The following is a 19837-nucleotide window of genomic DNA, read 5'->3' as shown; positions in this document are numbered from 1 at the left end:
AAAATATTATTTCCTATTTTCTACAAACCCCAAACAGCCACTTAAACTGCATAATGTAAAAAACAAACCATTTTCAGATATAAAGCACAATGAGAATTCACTAAGTGTTTTTGTTTTGTTTTGTTTTATAAAAGAATGTCATAGAAACCCTTTGGGCCTGAGTGGATGAAGGTTTTAGATGAGAAAATCCACCCTAAGTAAACGACTTCCCATGTGACCTGGGGCAAGTCACTTAACCTCTGTCTTCATGCCCACCACCCAAGTTTAAACAAGGGTTTGCTCAGTTCCATCCCCATACACTCCTCAAGTCCCCTTGGACCAAATCATTTTGCTCAGGGTGAAAAGCCGTCAACACAGAGCTCTCAGAGTAAACAAATATACCGTTTTTGTTACAATGTCCAACCTTTAAGTGGACAACAGTTAAAAAGTCACAAGAAAAGTTAAATAAATCATTTTACCCTGATGAAATGCAACATTTGCACACAAAGATAGCTATTTATTATGTAACGTTGCCACTCAAAATAATGTAAAAAAAATTGCTCTCATTTGGGTAGATACTTTGAACCATTTTTTTCCTAAAACAACAAGAAGAAAGTCTAGTCCTGTGGTCATCTTATGATATTCATCTTGTTTTGCTTTTGTGATTTTTTCCCCCAGCTTGTCCCTTAACTTTTGTGAATCTACTAGAGACTGTTGCAAGCCAATGAGGGCCACCGATGCCTGTGAATGTAGCATTATGGCCCAATCTCTTTCTCACTCTCTGAAAGACTGTTTAAATGGTTTGGTTTATTATTGCCCAAGGAAGGCTAAAGGCTTCTGTCAGCATTTGGGAGAGGGAATCACTGCCTCTTTACTGGACAGCTGTTCCGGCCTTACCCCACTTTTCATATGGATATGTATGTTAATGACAGGCAATGGACTGGAGATGAAGAGGCCTGAGCGCTAGGCCCTCTCTTCAGCGCACTTCTAAAGCCTCCACAAAAGGAGCAGTAAAAGAGGCTGCAATGGTGAAGCTCCCACTTTTGTGCCCTGAATTAGTTCTGCAAGCAATGAAAGTGATCTTTTCTGGACGACAGGGGAAGTCTGCCGATGGCTGGACCAGCTCATTAGCACAAAAGTCTGTTGGGACATATAATTGACTGACGCAGATCCCCCGCCTGTCACAACACAGCACAGGCTGTGGGACGGAGCACATACAGAAAAATACCTTTCCTCTTCAAAACTCACCTAACAGTTTACATTAGAGCTGCCCTCCCCCTGTCTTTAGGTGCTGTTGTGTTTACTTCCTTCATGCTAATGTTGCATCCCACAGCCTGTTGACAGCTATGGAGCACTGCTTCCTGTTGCTGTCAACACTGTTGATATCACATCTATTGACGCTTCCCAGTGGGAAGAGAAAAACAGATATCACAACCTGTATTTGGGTAGGTAGAGGGATTCAGCTTTAGTTTTCTACAGTGTGAGGGATTCTATAAAAACTGAACTCAAGAATTTGATATTTTGTTATCATGCAACTTAACCCAGATGGAACATTGTGAAGATTTTATTTGTGAGTACAGGTGCAGTTTTTTACAAAAAAAGAGTTTTGTCTGGATATTTATTTTGTAGAATATTTTAAAAAGGATAAACTAATATGTGCAATGACTGGAATATCAAGATCAATTTCCTTATATGTAGCAGGAATCTCTCTCTCATTTTGTTTCATTTGTAGACTGGAGACTGGAGTAACAAACATGCTCGGCACACCAGAAGCCCCTAATGGCTGCATCATGGTTAAATTGCCTGGAAAATGCTGTTTTAATTTCCATGTTAATTGAAATGGACTAATTGTTAATATATTCTGAGACCAAAGTACCAAAATGGAATAATTTTCCCAAAATTTAATCCATTTAGAAATGGCTTTGGAACTGATCACGGTTTCAGAATGTTTGTCTGACCATGCGTTAAAAATGAAGCACAGATAACTAAATAATTCAAGTCTCATGAAGTTATTTTAACTTTTTGCACAGCAGACATTAATAGTTTATTTTCAAGTTAAATTCAGAGACTTGGACAGTGTAAAGGAGTCCACTTGAAAACAATTGCCATTGTCTTTCCATTTTTTAGCAAAAGAATTTTGTCAAGCAGCTAAATAGGGTATTCTTCATGGTCTCCCTTCTTCACAGGCAACTATAGAAATTAGCCCTACGTTTCTCGGCTCTCACACATGGATACACACGCTTGCATGGACACAAGAAAAATTTCTTTTCTTCTGTCAGCATTCCTGGCCAACAATGGCTAGATTAGTGGACGTGAGGGCCCCCTCGGGGGCACGTATTGTGGCACAGAATACCCTCGGCAGGAACAGCTGGTAGGGGTTAATGGCTACTGAACCTCTCAGCCGGAGCCCTTTCTCTATTGTGTGTTCCGCTCATGGGAAGGAAGGAGGCCACTGACAGCTTCTGGGGTGTGAGGAACCCTCAGAACAGCACCCGGGTCACCCCAAATGGGGAGCAGGGCAGAGGGTGGGGGAAGGAGTGAGGGGGAGGGGGTCCTTGATGCTGAGGGTGGTAGGATGGTGGCAATAGGGAAGTCTCTGTGGACCAGGAACCAAAAGCTGCACATCAACACAGCCAACAGTAGAATTAGCATCAGTGTATATTCAGCAGATAACAATAAGGGCTGGACAATGGGAGGGGCAAACTGTACACAAGTAAGGGGAGGGGGGGTGAAGATGGCAGTGGTGGGGCGGCTGTGCGGTGGCTGAGTGACATCGACTCATCACGTGATGTGATGTAAAAAGCACAACCTCATGCACTTTCCAAAATTTTTCATGCTTGCTACAAAAAAGGAATACATAAAAAAACCCTCAGTATTAATAATTTAAAATATTTTCACTCTTAAAAGGTGTTTTTTTAGTAATCCTCCAAAAACAGTCCAGAGTAATGAGCCTGACAATTTGTATGTAAACGTACACTGGAAAGAAAAAAAAAAACACCTTCAGAAAGCATTGTCAAAGCTCCCTCTCACGCAAATGATGTCTGGTTGCATCTTAATGATCATGTTGCCTCATTTGTGCGATAGCGTGATGTGATCTAGGGCTGGGGTCACTGTGCCGGCGCTTCTCTCCTCCTGTAATGGCCCCATACATTAGTATTCAAAGCTGAGGATACATGGGAGTAAGCAATCCTTAGATGCTGCCCCTCGGCTGTCTGTGCGTTTCAGCTGTAAGAGCAGTTCTCCCCTCCAGTCCTCCCTATATGTGTGTGGCCTGTGTCGCCTTGTCTCGTCAGCATCACAGGGCTTCGAGCCTTGCCACCCAGAGGAGAGGAGCCCCTCTGTCAGGGCCAGAGGGACCGCACCTCAGATTTAATCCCTCAGTCAGTCACCCCCCGCTGGGCAGCGTGGAGAAGCCCTTCTCCCTGATCTATCCAAGCCTCTCAAACCACCGGCCACACTCATTAGACGGCTGATTATGATAGTGTGCCGGTGTAATGTTTAATCGAGTCTGACACCTGATTCGCCATGTTACAAATCCTGTCATGCAAATTGAGCCATTTGTGTTGTTTGATATGGAGAGATGGGCTATGAAATGAAAGATTAGCCCTGAAATGAGGCACGGGGGACGTGTGCCCTCTGCTCCTGCCGCTGTGATTACAAAGATAAGAGCAAGCATCTTTTTCCATGCTGGTGTACCGTGTTGGGCCAGGACACATTAAATTAACATGGTAGTTTTCTCCCTGCAGGAATCAGAAAAGCAGTCTAACAAGGGCAGGATAATGGGCCTCTGGGAGCATGTTCTTTGAAATCACGCCAGTCTGTGACAAGTGATGTAAATAATTCAAATGTCCTCAGCCTTTCGGATTTGGAGTCTTTACATGATAGAAGCAATATGGCATCTTACTGGGCTCCAGATAAATCAATATATACATGATATATTTCTATAGCCAAGCATGTGTAATTTCAGTTTTTTAGTAGTGGAAAAGAATGACTGGCATGATGTGGGAAAGTATTTCAATTTCATTGTAAAGAAAAAACAAATTGCTGATCTGAGTGCTGCACTGAATTTAAATTGTAGGGGGTTGGTTGACATACAGATGGGGTGAATTAAATGGGGGAGTGCACAACTTGCCATTTTTTACTGCCTTGTAATGACACCTGTTTTAAGAATAACCGCTCCTCGTCTGTAGCAAAAAGTGACAGTCCAAACGAGTGCTCTCGAATGTCTTATGTGCCCTCACTTATCAGCCACCTCACTGTAAACATTTCATTTCCTCATCCTGTCAGAAATGTCTTTGTTGCTGGTTGTTGCTCAGGCTTTAATCTGAAAGACAAAGTCAGCCAGATAGCAACCCCCCCGCTTTCTTCTATTTGTCTCCTGCTTCCTCGTCTCTCATCTCTTGTGACAGTCTTGTCTTTAGAGCGACTTAAGTTCATGTTCTGGTATTTCTTGCCATTTATTGAGAGAGCGCAAAGGTCGTTTAAAATATGTTCTTTTAAGTGGCTCAATGTTTGTCTCTCTGTCAATCTGAGGTTACAGTGCTGATGTTTATCTCCAGGTCAACAATGGATTACACAAACATTGTCAGATGCCTCTCTCACACACAGGGACTTTTTCTTTATAGTCTCCTCCTGTAAGGTTATTTGTGCAAATTAAACACTGCTATGATTTCAGTGTCTCTGGGCAGACGGCCAGAACTCAGTTGTGAGTTATTGCAACAGCAGAAGCCTTTTATGTGAGTCAATTCTCGTCTCTGTGGAAATCTACCTGTTTTTACAAGTCATCTCCTCTGAGAAACACCTGTACTGAGCAACAGGCTCATTGTTTTCCTCTTAGGTACATCGTAAAGATTGAGAGACCAGAGAGACAACACCAGGCAGGTTTGCTGAATCACTCATCCTTCCTGGCGCCACTCGGCTGACTGAAGAGTTCCTGTCAACACTACATCATGACTGATGTTGGAGTAGAAATCCTGTAACTTGTTAGTACCATTATATTGGGCTATTTTGCTTTAAAGGGAACATTTGCACTGTATCTCCTATGTAAATTCACTTTGATTGATGATTGCTAATTTGCCATTTTCTCATTATCTAATGTGGCAAAATACAAATCATTTATCAATCAACTGAAAATGGATAAATGAAAATTTAACAGTTTGACATGCAATCTGATAACATACAGAAAAATAGAACAGTTAGCATTTCTATTCATTTTTTGGTTGAAAAACAAGTTTGGACAGAAATTGTTTTTCTGAAAGTTATTGTGAAGGACAAGTATTTCTCTCCAGCAGGCAGTGCAAACACAGTGTGACTTATTTTCAGCCTAAGTTACAGTCAAGCTCCTGTTATCTGCACTTTCATGAGTATAAAAGAGTGACTTGCTCTTTTCTGTTAAATATAAATGTTACTGTTTTCCCAAACTGCCCAGAATATTGTAAAGTTATTGATTAGTTGTCATGTTTGGCGGCTCTTATTGATGGCACAAGAATGTGAAAGTAGCTTGCAACCTGGATGTAAAGATCAGGATTTATTGCCCAGAATCTCTTGAACAATTTTATCAAAAGCCCATTCCACTGTGACATTTTTTTCTCCCATAAATCAGCGAGGGGAAATCTATCAGAGGACAGTAGTGAGAGATAGATGAGCAGAGGGATGAGAGGGTCAGCAGAGATTTTTCACTGGTCCTCCGCATCACAGCCGCAGCCTCACTTTTTCACCTTTATGAATTGGTCTTTTACTGACTGGCCGGGCTTTTAATTTGTTCCACACACTTGGGGGGAAAAAAACCTCTCAACATTTAGACTTTGCACATAAGATAATGTATTGATTGTTAAAGCACTGGTGCATTGGGTTCCTGGCTCATATTTAGATAGCACAAACTTTAGATAAATGGTTCTTGGGAGATGGATTAATCCCTATATTATTAATATCCTGGATATATTCCATTTTGGCAGCAAAGCTATCAAGCATCAGGGGTCTTTATACATATAATTTTTTAAATCCCCTCAGTGTTAATTCAAATAGGTTACACAAAGAAAGGAGCAGTTTGTGTAGCAGTTAACATTTTGCTATAATGATGAAAAGGTAGTAACGTATGACATTATTAGTCAGATATGCATCCCTGTGCTCATGCAAGGCACAAGGCACATGCAATTTCTCAATACGAGGGAAAAGTATGAAGGGTGGGGCACTACTCGGAAACTAAGGGAAAAGCATGCAGCAGCTAGTTCAGATCACACGTTTTTGCGCATTTGCAAATTAATTACCATGTCTTGATATGAAGATGTATAACGCAAATTAGTCTTAAACTCGAACTGTTTAGGTGTTTTAAATGAAAAAAGCATGGTAGCCTATTCCTTTAATTGTATTTTGTCCAAAAAGGGTATTGTATGTGTGAAACTGTTTTGTAGTGACCCTGAAATTTTTCTTACTTTCTTTTTTTCCTTTTATTTGATGGATTTATTCCTTTGTTATTACCTTCAGTGCTCAGTGTTGGTGTACCTATAGTCCATCCACCCAATCTGACTTGATTGAAGGCCTTCATTTGCTATGCGGCCATGTAAAGTAGAAGCCTTGAAATATCACACTGACCTTGGTGTTCCTTTTTGATTCATTTTTCCCTGACACCCTCTTCTCAGATGGGATTTCTCAATAGTTCGACATCTGACTAATATACTTGCACTGTAACTCTTCCTGTAATTTTAGAATATAATTCAGCACTGAAATGCTGTAAAGTTCTTCTGCGGTGTCACATTTCTAAATGTGCATTTGTTGGTGTAAAATGCAAAATATACGGTATGTTGCATAAAGGAAAGATAGAATATACATTCACCACATTAACTGCACATAAAAAAGAGGAAAATTCAATCTTCAAGTGTTTTGTTATGCAGTGAGGCCTACTGAGATTTTTTAACAGCCTTTTTGATATAATTTAAGGCTTTACACATAGCATGAATTCAATTTTTTGTTTGTTTCACAATACATGTTTTTGCAAAGACGAATAAACTGGAACCATAATCAGCTTTGTTCATCTTTCACTGGGGCATTTATGTCATTCTTCAACCGACTTTGTTGATATAATTGATTATGCAGATCTTTTGATGTAAAGTTTATTAATCTATAGATCAGTAAGATCACAATGATTTAATCCACAGTTCTATTCTTGCTTATGATGTTAAGTTAATTAGTTAATCCTACAAAGCACAATGTGTTTGCAAAGAAAACAGCATTTGCTAAATGTTTTCAGAATTTTGAAGTATAATTTAGAAAACACACAGTGCATTCAGAAAGTATTCAGACCCTTTCACTTTTTTCACATTTTGTTATGTTGCAGCTTTATGCTAAAATTTGAATTCATTTTTCCCTCATCAGTCTACACTCAATACCCCATAATGACAAAGCAGAAACAGAATTTTAGAATTTTTTGCAAATTTATTAAAAAGGAAAAACTGAAATATCACATTGATTCCATTTCTCTTGATCATCTTTGAGATATTTCTACACCTTGATTGGAGTCCACCTGTGGTAAATTCAATTGATTTGACATGATTTGGAAGCACACACCTGTCTATATAAGGTTGCACAACTGACAATGCATATCAGAGCAAAAACCAAGCAATGAGGTCGAAGGAACTGCCTGCAGAGCTCAGAGACAGGATTGTGTCAAGGCCCAGATCTGTGCACAGCTACAAAAAAAATGCATTGAAGGTACTAAGAGCACAGTGGCCTACATAATTCTTAAATGGAAGAAGTTTGGAACAACTAGGACTCTTCCTAGAGCTGGCTGCCCGGGCAAACTGAGCAATCAGGGGAGAAGAGCCTTGGTAAGAGAGACGACCAAGAACCCAATGGTCACTCTGCCTGAGCTCCAGAAATCCTATGTGGACATGGGACAAATTTCCAGAAGTACAGCCATCACTGCAACACTCCACTGATCTGGGCTTTATGGCAGACTGGCCAGACAAAAGTCTCTCCTCAGTGAAAGACACAGGAAAGCCCACTTGGAGTTTGCAAAAAAAGCACCTAAAGGACTCTCAGACTGTGAGAAACTGGTCATGATGCAACATCTGGTCTGATGAAACCAAGATTGAACTGCTTGACCTCAATTCTAAGCATCGTGTCTGGAGGAAATCAGGTAACGCTCATCACCTGCTCAATACCATCCCAACGGTGAAGCATGGTGGTGGCAGCATCATGCTGTGGGGGTGTTTTTCAGTGGCAGGGACTGGGACAACAGGACAGTGACCCTGAGTACACAGCCAACACGCAGGAGTGGTTTAGGGACAACCCTGTGAATGTTCTTGAGTAGCCCAGCCAGAGCCCTGACTTGAAGCCAATTAAACATGTCTGGAGAGACCTGAAAATGGCCATCCACTGACGGTCCCATCCAACCTGACAGAGCTTGAGAGGATCTGCAGAGAAGAGAGGCAGAAAATCCTCAAATTCAGGTGTGCAAAGCTTGTCACGTCATACCCAGGAAGACTCAAGGCTGTAATCGCTGCCAAAGGTGCTTCAACTAATTACTGAGTAAAGGGTCTGAATACTTATGTCAATGTGATATTTCAGTTTTTCCTTTTTAATCATTTTTAATGCGTTTGCAAAAATTTCTAAAATTCTGTTTTCACTTTGTCAGTACTGGTACTGAGTGTAGATTGAGGGAAAACATGATTTTTAGCACAAGACTGCAACATAACAAAATGTGAAAAAGTGAAAGGGTCTGAATACTTTGTAAATCCACTGTATTACACATAATGTAAACATCACTACATTTTCTGTCTTATGCAGATTTATATATTTAAATGTATAACTTTTCTGTTTAAAATAAATCTTCACAGTGTTTTGGAGGCACTCCAAAACTTCACAGCACTCATCCTCACCAGCCTTGTAAAATGGTTTTTGCGGTGAAATGGCTCCAATGGTGTTGTCAGGTGACATTGTTGGCATACTTGTTTCCTGTGCCCTGGGGGGCAGAAGCAGTGAACACAAGGGATGAGTGAGCCGCCTGGTGTCGTCTACCTGTCTGATTTACTGTCCTGCTGCGTTTGAAGTAGGACAGACGGAATTCACTTCACTCTGGTTCTTTGTGATCAGTCCTCCCAGATTACAGCCCAGGTGAGGCCCCTCGCCATCAACCACAGGATATAGGAAGTACCTGTCTGTCATAGCCCCTGGACATTGCCCCTGAACTAGCTTTCCTAATGTCAGCATGTTTGAGATTGTGCTTATGTTTCAATGTATTAGACCCTCATGATGACTTGTACTGTACATGCACTGACCAACTTAAATAGATATAATAAGACAGTGATTTCACAATCTAGGCTGGGTTAAAATATGCATGTGGCATGGGAATAGCCTGGAGCTGCAGTGCTGTGGTGTTTTAACCTGTTGTGGACCCAGACAGCACAGTAAGAGCCTGGCGTCAATGTTTTCTTCGTCAGACCTGTCAGACCCAACACATAAAAACACAAGCCAATTCTTGAGATGTGTTTGGCTGCAGCTCTTTTTGACAACAAGATTTTTGACAACAGCAATAGTCACTGCTGCTGGCACCAAAACGCTTTTATTATTGACTGTCGGTGACACAAAGGAGATCATTTGAACCAAAAATGTATCATCTCACAAGCTCATAATATTGAAGTTTATTCACTACAGGCTCTGCAGACAACACATGACCAGATATGTATATATCAAAACAGCCTTCCTGGTGTTTTTAGGGCATCAAGGCATACTAAATATTTATGTACTTTTCAATTCACCAGTCTTCCCACCTAATCAGTCACCAGTATACAGGCTTCAGGACAGAGTGATGTTGGCATGGTGTGGCTGATTAGAGTCAATCAGCAGGGGGTGAAACCAACATTTCCTTCAAAACAACCACACAGAGGTCTGGAATTTCTCCTCTCGGCACATCAGCTAATGGCGGCGCCAAATTTTCATAGACCAAATGACAGCTTGATTGTAAGCGGCACGTTCATGTGGAATTGGGACACTGATTTGGTGCTGTTGGAGGAGATCCAGGGAGCCAAAATGCAGAATATAATCAGCACCTCTAAAAGTTAAACAGAATGCAGGCATCAAGAAATTGATTGGGGAAGATGTTGTAAGGTAGCTGATCTATCCCAAGAACAAAAACAGCCTTAAATCTGACATTTTGATGTGCAGCACAATCAGACTGTTAAATCAACAACATCTTGTGTGACCATTATATAAATTTGAAACACTGGCAGAAGTTGATATTCGGATTTGATTATGCCAAGTGCAGGCAGGGAATTCAGTCTCATTTAATAACATCAGCAAGGTTGAAGAACCAAAGAAATGCATTCTAACTAAAACTAAAACAATTGTTATATTTCATGTTTATATATAATATAATATAATATAATATAATATAATATAATATAATATAATATAATATAATATAATATAATATAATATAATATAATATAATATAATATAATATAATATAATATAATATAATATAATATAATATAATATAATATAATATAATATAATATAATATAATTGTTCACACAGACACACACACACATAGATGCAGCAGATTTTTAGTGCAAAATGTATTTTGATAACAGGACAAATTAGGCTGTCATATGAGGTGAAGACTAGTGATTTTCTAACACTAAAGCAATAGCAATGAGGTTGACTTGGCTGTTGTTAACCTTTGCATAACCAAGCCTCATGAATAGTTTGCATCGAGTTGAAATAGTAAATAACAAAACAATATAATTTCTTTAATTACTCAGTTAGTCTATAGTTAAGCTGTTTTTTCACACAGCAAAGCTATTTGTATTTTTTTAATGGGTAAAATCATGTCTTTCTTCTTCTTTCTCTATTTTGACAGTGATGAGGTCAGAGGTCAAATTCACAGTGAGAAATTTAGATTTCAGATGCAAAAAAAGTCTTTCATTTGACAAAAAAGTGGGTGACTGCTGTGAAATAAACATCACTACAGTGACTCGCATTAACATGTGTCAGATAAGAGACTTTCAACTGTCTTTAGAGAACTAAATAACTGCTATTGATATTTTAGCATTTCAATGGCCACCTTAAGTCTCAAAGCTGTCATTGTTTTTATTTAAGGCTCAGGCCTTTACTGTTGGTATCAGTTAAGTTTCCCATTGAAGAGGAAATCAGAAGAAACCAACATTTAAAAGAGGGATAAGAGGCCTCTGAGTGTCAAAAGCTAAAAAGGCCTGGTTTTTGTCTTGCATCACTTTATTGCCATTTCAATGAATTACTCCACGGGAAAACAAAGTAATAGTGACAGCACTCTCATCTACCTTCTCTCAATTCATTACTGCATCATTTACATATGTCCCTTTTTGATTGACACTTCATAATGAAATGTGAATACTGAAAAAAAAGTTGATGTAATGGATGTGAAGTGTTAGACAAAGATCAATATTTATACGTAGCATCAGCAGTATAAAAGTAATAATGGGCTTTTGATTGAATGTTTGTCTATTGATCTTCCCTTAGATGATCTGTTTGTCTTGCTCTTGAGTGTATTCATTTTTGATTAAAACTCTGGTTCACACACTTCATTAGACATCACTGTGGGTCAAATTTTGGTTTGTGTTATGTAGCATCACTCTGCTGAATATAAAATAGTAATTAGCCATTCATTGTCTCTGAATAAGATGTTATTAGTTGTCAGTTTAATTTCTTATTGAAAATTGACATACTGTATATTATTAAATACATCCCAAACATGGTAAAATTTGATTATTATTATAATTATTATTATATCGGAAAATCAGTTTAAAAAGACAGTTAAGTGAAAGTCTCTTTCACTGCATCATATGTTTGGAGATGCAGTGCCAGTCAGTGTGGTCAGCTACGTCAACATCAACCCGTTCAAATAGTGTATGAACTTACAGTGGATTGACAAATCTTTGTGTGTGGGGTTCTTGAGGCAGCAGTGAGTCCCAAATTGAATTACATGCACATTTCTCAGCCACAAAGGGGAGCCATCACTAATTAAAACCATGTGATTGATGACACTGACGCTTCATGCCAAAGGAGGATAAATCACTCTCACAGTCACTTTGCTGCATTGGTTCCTGTCTCGACATCATAAGCTACTGTAAGTTCAACACTTACTCAGCTGAGGGGAGTAAACAACCAGAAGAACACAGTCGTTGTTGCCCGTGGATTGTTTTTAATGCTTTGTTGTTGTGCATTATGTCCTTAAGACTATAGCTTCTTAGTCACATATGTGAGATAATCTGAGGAAACAAAGTCACTCATGAAGGCCAACAACGGTACATGAATCTCAGTGTAATGTATGTGAAATTGTCTTTCCACAAGCATACAGTACATGCTCTTGATTATGTTAAGCCCAGTGAAGCTTTGACCTATTAAAAGGGAAGGTGTCAACCTATCCATCCAGACACAGCACTTTGTGAGTAATCGTTGTCTAATGGCTTTTATACTGAGTCACACAAACGTATATCACACACACATTTCTGAAACTTCTGATTCTTTTAACCAACGGCCTCATTTCATGAAAGTTTTGCTTTTGCTTTTTGTTCAACATACTGTAGAAAGGCAGGCTTGGAGTGGGTTTAAGTGAAGAAACAGAGACCATAGATGCTATAAAATGATAACCTATTGTCTGTAAGGTGATTTGTTTTCATATGTTCAGGATTTAAATGCACTGATTTACCTATCAAATATGTGGAACTTTTAAATAGGAGATTGCAGAAAATGTGGAAAATAACTGATTAAAATGGACACATTATCTGTTTAAGTATGTTTTCATTGATGCTAATGACTGCTCTAATGTAAATCATGCCATCCATCCATAACTGGACAATTGTGGACCCACTGGCCATGCGGTCGGTCAATGTGTTATACATTTAAATTTTTACACTTAAAATAATCTTGTCATAAACAAATTTTACTTGTGGAAAACATACTTTTAAATTTTACATGAGCACAATTTTAAAGTATTTCTCTGCTTCACTCTGACATGAGAAAATATCAGTAAAACTTTTTTTTTTTTTTATCTTGACACTGTCAAGCTTTTTCCACCATGTCTTACAATCAATCAATGATTCAGTTCGAGTGTGATGGAAAAAATGAAATCAGTGCAGTCATCAGTACATGTAATTTTAACAACAGCCCTTCCTGTTGGAATTGTTATCAAATAAAAAAATCAAACAGTAAAAAGAAGTCAATTTTCACTCCCATTTATAAATCCTCCTACTGTATAATAACCCATATGTCGCCACCTTACCAGGACAAGTCCATGCTGACTGTCTCTGTAGGTGGACTATTACAGTGGTTTAAAACTGCTGTATTTGGGCAGGAACAATTTTGCACTCTTAAGCTGCATACAAGTCAGATCCTGTCAGTGGGTTAGTTTTGTTCAAAGGACCAATTAGTGGGTCCTACCTTAGCCTGCAGCTAAAAGGCCTAATGGTGGGGGCATCCACCTGAGAGGTGCAGAGCTCTCCCCACTGGGCTTTAATTTGAGAGAAGGGTGGGTGGCAGTTTCTGAGGCTTTTACCATTACACAGGACTTCATTGTGGCTGCTGACCGTTTGATCTTAAAATAATTTACTTAATGATCTCACCACGGGAGCAATTGGTGCTGCTCGATTAGTCTGCAAGGTCTAATGGACATGGGAAAGAAAGAGGAGGAGGTGGGGAGGGGAGAGGGAGAAAGAGGGGGTAGCACAGTAAGGACTAAATGAATCTGCTATGTAACCTTGGGGAGGTACATTTTTTCATTTTTTTAAATTCAGAGGTGAAATTCTGACAGTGCTAGAGAAATTCAGAGACTGTAACTGTTAAAAGTGTTGCAGCTGATTAAGCCTATTAGGACTAAGACTATGATTATTAAGCCTAAATGACAAGGAAACTAATTAATATCTTTGTCATTTATCTATGGTAATATTTTAACATATAAAAGCTGAAGAGATTGAGACATTCAAAGTTACAATTTCAATTAACACAGAGTTATAGGCTATAGGCATATAGGCAAATTGTGGGTGACCAGTATACCAATTGTAAAATATTTACATTACTTAAAAAGATTTGCATTTTCAGTTTAATATTTATCATATTCTGAGCAACCATGATCTCAATTTAATTTTGAGATTATGTAAACAATTTACAACGTATTTTCAAAGGTAAAATTACATTTATTTTATAATGTACTGCAAATTAACTACTGTAAATTAGAACAGCACTGTAATGGGAATTAAATTAAAAGACTCACATTAATCACATTAATACTTATGTCTGTTTAATTCTAAACCCTGTTAAAGGGCATAAACATGTTTAAACATTGTAATTAGATGTTTAATTAATTTTGCAACACCAAGAGAAACTAAGATGACATATTTAAATTCTAAAAGTATACCTTCCAACTTACTTTATGGAGACTAACATGAGTGAAAGCTTCACAGTAAAGCGTAGAGTTGAAAAGGTCACTCCACTTCCAGCACACACTCGGCTACATGACTGAAAGGCCTTTCTGACCTCTGCGCCTAGATAACAAGTCAAAGAAAGGGGGGATGGGGGCTAAATGTAGCCATTAGAAGATGAGATAGTTGCAGTCAGGTAAGTTGGTGCAGTTCACAGCAATCCCTCTGGCAAAGTATGCAAAGCGGAAAAGGGAGGGTGGGTGATTAACACAGATCACTATTATTAAATCATGCAGGAAGGTTGTTAGTGCACATGAAGTTGTCTGTGACATGTCACGACAAAATCTGGCTCACTAGCAGGAACAGCAGCAAGAACCCAAATAAATCTCTGAATGGAAAATTTTTTTGATGGGAAGATATGGCATAATTAGTGTCATCACGTTTAATGACGAACTACATCTGTTTCTCTTATAACCTTATTCAGAAAAAGGCCCGATTATAGTAATAGTCAAATGATAGCTGCCTCAGCCTATGGAGATTGGCACTGATTGTACGTTTATTTTCATAACACATGCCAAAAGTCTCAAAGGCATATATGAATGAAACTTAGCATACCTGGATAACTGCTGTGTGAATCGTCATACAATCATTAGTCTACCAACAAAGCCAGTGGGGAGTAAACCACTTTTTTTCTCATTATTCCTCAAATAATGAGAAAAAAACTTGAAATAAACCATTTATTACTATTCATTTTTGATCAAAGGATGATCTCCCAAAGCTTTAATTAAAATATCAAGTAATTGCCCAGTCGTGTGGTGGCTACAGAGGGGATAAACACTTGAGCTCTGAATGATGGCCATCCAGTTTGCACTCTTGATTTTACACAGAGACTTTTACTGTGACATGAGCAAAGGTCGACCTCTTCACTTTAAAGTGGGCATTAACTACACAATCAACAATGCAGTAATTAACAGGTTCCAATGCCTTTGCTGGTTTATTTTACATGCTGTGTGTGAGCACTCCAACAATATATTATTACTCCTTCTATATTTTATATTATCCTTATTATAAGATTTTATGAAACCAGACATTTTTACATTTAAATCCAGCAATTTCCTTTATATCTGTTTTATTCAAACTGCCAGACAATGTGTATCCTACTTGTAAGACAGTGATCAAGTATGATACTGTACTTCTGCTAGAAAAACACACAGAGTACATAGATGTTTGTATAATAACTATCAGACTGTAAGGTCGCAGATGAATTTTAAACATTTATTGACCCATCCCCCCCACCGAATGGCAGTAATCCTTGTGCTGGGCTCCGCCAGAGACCACGAGGTGTGCATATTAAAAGTTTTTACTGAGGCTCCACAACACCTGTGATCCTCTCACCATTGAGCCTTGTACCACAAGAACATAAATCACGGCTTGTGAGTGGAATATCTCACAGAGAGGCAGCATTCCACTGCTCGTGCTGGGATTAGGAAATCAAAAGGGCACGCGCTCTGCAAATGCTACACAAGGCCCCAAGGAAGCCAGCGTGTTGAGAAACAGCCAAGGAGGCTCACTCAGCTCTGTCATTTATAATGGTGCCGGACTGACAGAAGCCCCTGGGACATAACTGCTACAAACCCCAAACCACTGACTGTATGTGCCATCCAAACATGTACAAATTATGGTCTAAACGAAGCGGAAGAGCTACTGCAAATTGCAGGAAGCGTTCTCCTGTGTCTTCATTATCTTGTTAGTGTTTTAGATTAATGTATTTTCAACAGCATGTGGCTGTGATGAGCAGCCTAAGAAGACTTATTTACCCTACAGGGAGAAGCAGAATTTGCCATTTTATTTAACATATAATGCGTAAAATTATTTTAGAGAATCTGGAAATGTTTGCTTGGGATATAATCTAATCTCAGCAGGTGTATGTGTGATTAACATAGAGGGCAGTCATGATTTGTCCTCCTGTATAATCCATTATTCAAGGAGAACAGACTGTACTGTGAGAAATGCAATGTATTTGATATGCAAAAAAAAAAAAAGCTCTCTATGTATCCTTGCCCTGTGCTAGTCAAAACATTGACGAGATTAATTTGCATTTATGGAGTGAATGATTACACAAGTACACTATATGAGGAATAAAGGGCCCAGCTCAGGTTAAGGCTGATTGACAGCAACATTGTCTGGTGAGGCTTCACTTCATTTTCAGAAGCCCGCAGTGACCCCAGGCATTATGGCCATGGGGGCAGTGCCAGTCTCTCAGGATGCTGATTAAGTGGGATAAACCAGCCCCTCAGACACAAGTGGCCTGGCCATCCTCAGGGGAGTCCCACCTAACGGCCTGGACTCGGCTTCCTCCACAACACACTCACACCCCAGTGCCTTGTATATACACACATAATGCACACACAAACACACCACAGACACACAGGTGTAGCCTACACACACAAAAAATGTAACTTGATGTGCCAATTAATGCTTAAGCATCCAATATAAGCACAGAAGAACAAGGATCAAAACTACACATAACATTTCTAATCACACAGGAGGTTCTAGTTTGGATTTATTTGCTAATAAGTATTTTATTTCATCAATTTATGTCATTTATATAAACCACTTAAACCAGTTGGCTTAGCCCTAAGCCTAATGCATGGCATATGCTCTAATACCTATGTGTGTGAACTAACTAAACAATGGGGATTGTACAACAATTGTAAGGTAATGGGTGCTCTTAAAGCTTTTGTTTCCCAGCAGAGGAACACTTAAAACAAGCCTTTCAAGATAAGCGGCCGGCTGTTGTATTGCGCCTTCCACCGGTCCCCCAGGACAACATATCCATCACCAGATGCCCTCGGGTGTGGGCTAACAAATTTGTTCATTCTATGGGCTTACATAACACCCCAAGAGCTTTAGCACTATCTGGTAGGATTTTGTGTGATCTGCCACAGAGATCTCACCACAGGTTGAGCGCACAGCAGTCCTGCCTTTTTTTTAAAAAAACATTTCATTACAGGGGCGTCCATTCACTACAGGGCAAAAAAATTCTCCACTTGTACGCTATTATTTCCCTCGAACACATGGAAACTAGTTTATCGTGTTTGTGTATCTGGAGACAGGTGGAGCAACGACTTATGACGGAATGACTGACAAGATATCATTATTTAGTCAATGTGATCAATTATTATATGCAGGGGAGGTCACCAAACAACAGACGCATGCAGCGTGGCCCCTTCATGACGTGTCTGTTTTTAAATATGGCTTACAAATTGATGTCTGGACTTGTCACAGCAGCTTGATCACTATTAGGCCTATAATAAGAATAATAAAAATAAAGCGAGATTAATTTTGATTTTTATCTATCTATCTATCTATCTATCTATCTATCTATCTATCTATCTATCTATTTATCTATCTATCTAAAATAAACACGTTTTAAGTTGACAAACTGTCTCAACCTGTCGTTTCCCCCGATGGATCTCCAGGTCCTCTGGAACTACATGAAAGTCTGCCAAAAGAGAAAAGCCAGTGCCCTCTGCAGGACGCCACTGTTGGTGACGGTGCGCACATTGAGAGACGCCATCACCAACTTCAGAGGCTCACATAAACCATAACTCTCAAGTATACAGTGATATCCACTGTGCAAATAAATGGATATATTTAATTTAGTTTCTCTATAATATAGCCAATGGTTTATTTCATCTTTATCAAACAAGAATAAAAAATGAGAGAAGGAAAGAATGGATTCTCCTCCCATGTCAACCAAGGTTGTTAGAAATAATTATGATCTTTATTGAAAGGAGCCCTACTCTATGGAGTCTACAGGGTCCTAGAGGGCTCCTTCTTGTGGTGTGGACCTACTCACATCCTGGGGTCAGATTTGTTATACACACAGCAGGTTGGACTGTTGGGGTCTATAATATACAGTAGAACTTCAAATTACATCATGTGTGCAGCAACTTCAGCTAACTGATTTGATCACGTAAACTGTCACGTCCATTACAAAACAAAAACTGAGAATAACAAACATAATAACAAACATATTATAGAGGTAGCTAAAATCTTAGTAAAACATTTAATACATTTTCCATTTCCCCATCATCTTTTTGTTTTGTTCAATCAATTAATATACCTTTTAAAAGTACTCAATATGGTGGCTCTTTTCAAATGCTATAAAATAATAATTATAATAGCAGTGGGGTGGTAAACAGTGCCAACTTAAAACTGCAAATGCTTTAATATGTCATTTTCATAATAGTCACTGCAGGTGACGCAGTTTCTTGAAGAAGGTATACTTAAGCTGTACTTATTAGTGAAACTTGCCATTGTTTTTTGTTAAATGACACATGTTAATAAAAACCCTATAAAGTAATATTGTGGTGTTCTTAGATGCATAATCATGCTTAAGTGTTTGCCTGCTGATAAAGTAAGACACCACTAGCAATCTTACATCACTTATAGCTAGAAAAAACATTTCTTACTGTAAGAGGAAGATCATTCAACATAATACATTGGTACTTTTATACATCCCTGTGGTTTAGATACTAAGTCCGCTAATTAGAAACTGTACATCATCAAACAAACATAACAAATTTAAGAGTCAAATAAGACACTTGCTTGCTCGCCGCTGCTTGTTGGATATGACTGGGGTGTCATGATGGAGTGCTGTTATGTGATTCAGTTTGGGAATCAATACAGCACCATCAACAAAAAATCTGTTGTCGCTGCCAGTCATTGATGAGCTGCTTCATATTACAAATGTACCTCGTGCAATTTTTGAAGGCCAAAAGACAAAGTGCAACATATACAATAAGAGAACAAACACAACCCTAACGTGTTGTAAACTGCAGTATTATTAATTAACAGATTAATCAAGGCAAACACATTATGCACCATGTCAGAACAACAATTTTAATACAAGTGACAATACCTGCAAGTGATAAATGAACTTAAGTATTGATGGTCAGACTGCAGCACATTCTTTGTGGACAACAAGCAGTCGAGGGAAATATTAGGATGGCTAGCTCAGCAGTGTAACAAGCCTTGGCAGGAAAATGGTCGAGGCGGTAGGTATAGTGCCAGGTTTGAACAGAATTGTGTCTTAAGGAATACTTTAAGGTTGCTTGGGAGGGCATGATTAGTGCAGTCAGTCTTCCACACTTTACAGCTCCTGGATCAGAGACAACGTGATTCACTTACATTAGATACTGAAAACAATATTTATTTATTTGTTTTTTTTCTTTATTGACAGAGAGGCCAAACTATGATGGATGATGGAAAGATGCATAGCTGTAAATGCACGCAAAGTGGTTTGTGAGATGCTGACCTTTCTATCTCTTTTTTATATTGTGATGATAGTTATAATGATCCTATTCCATTTTAGGCTGTAAGGGTTTCTGGTCCTCAGTAAATTGAATGACTCATGTTCTCAACCATGTTAACATCTGTGCTGATTTTCAGAGTAAAAT

The sequence above is a fragment of the Thunnus albacares genome, chromosome 8 (assembly GCF_914725855.1).
Source record: "Thunnus albacares chromosome 8, fThuAlb1.1, whole genome shotgun sequence".
Lineage (NCBI taxonomy): Eukaryota > Metazoa > Chordata > Actinopteri > Scombriformes > Scombridae > Thunnus > Thunnus albacares.
Note: the sequence above shows the minus strand (reverse complement) of the source record.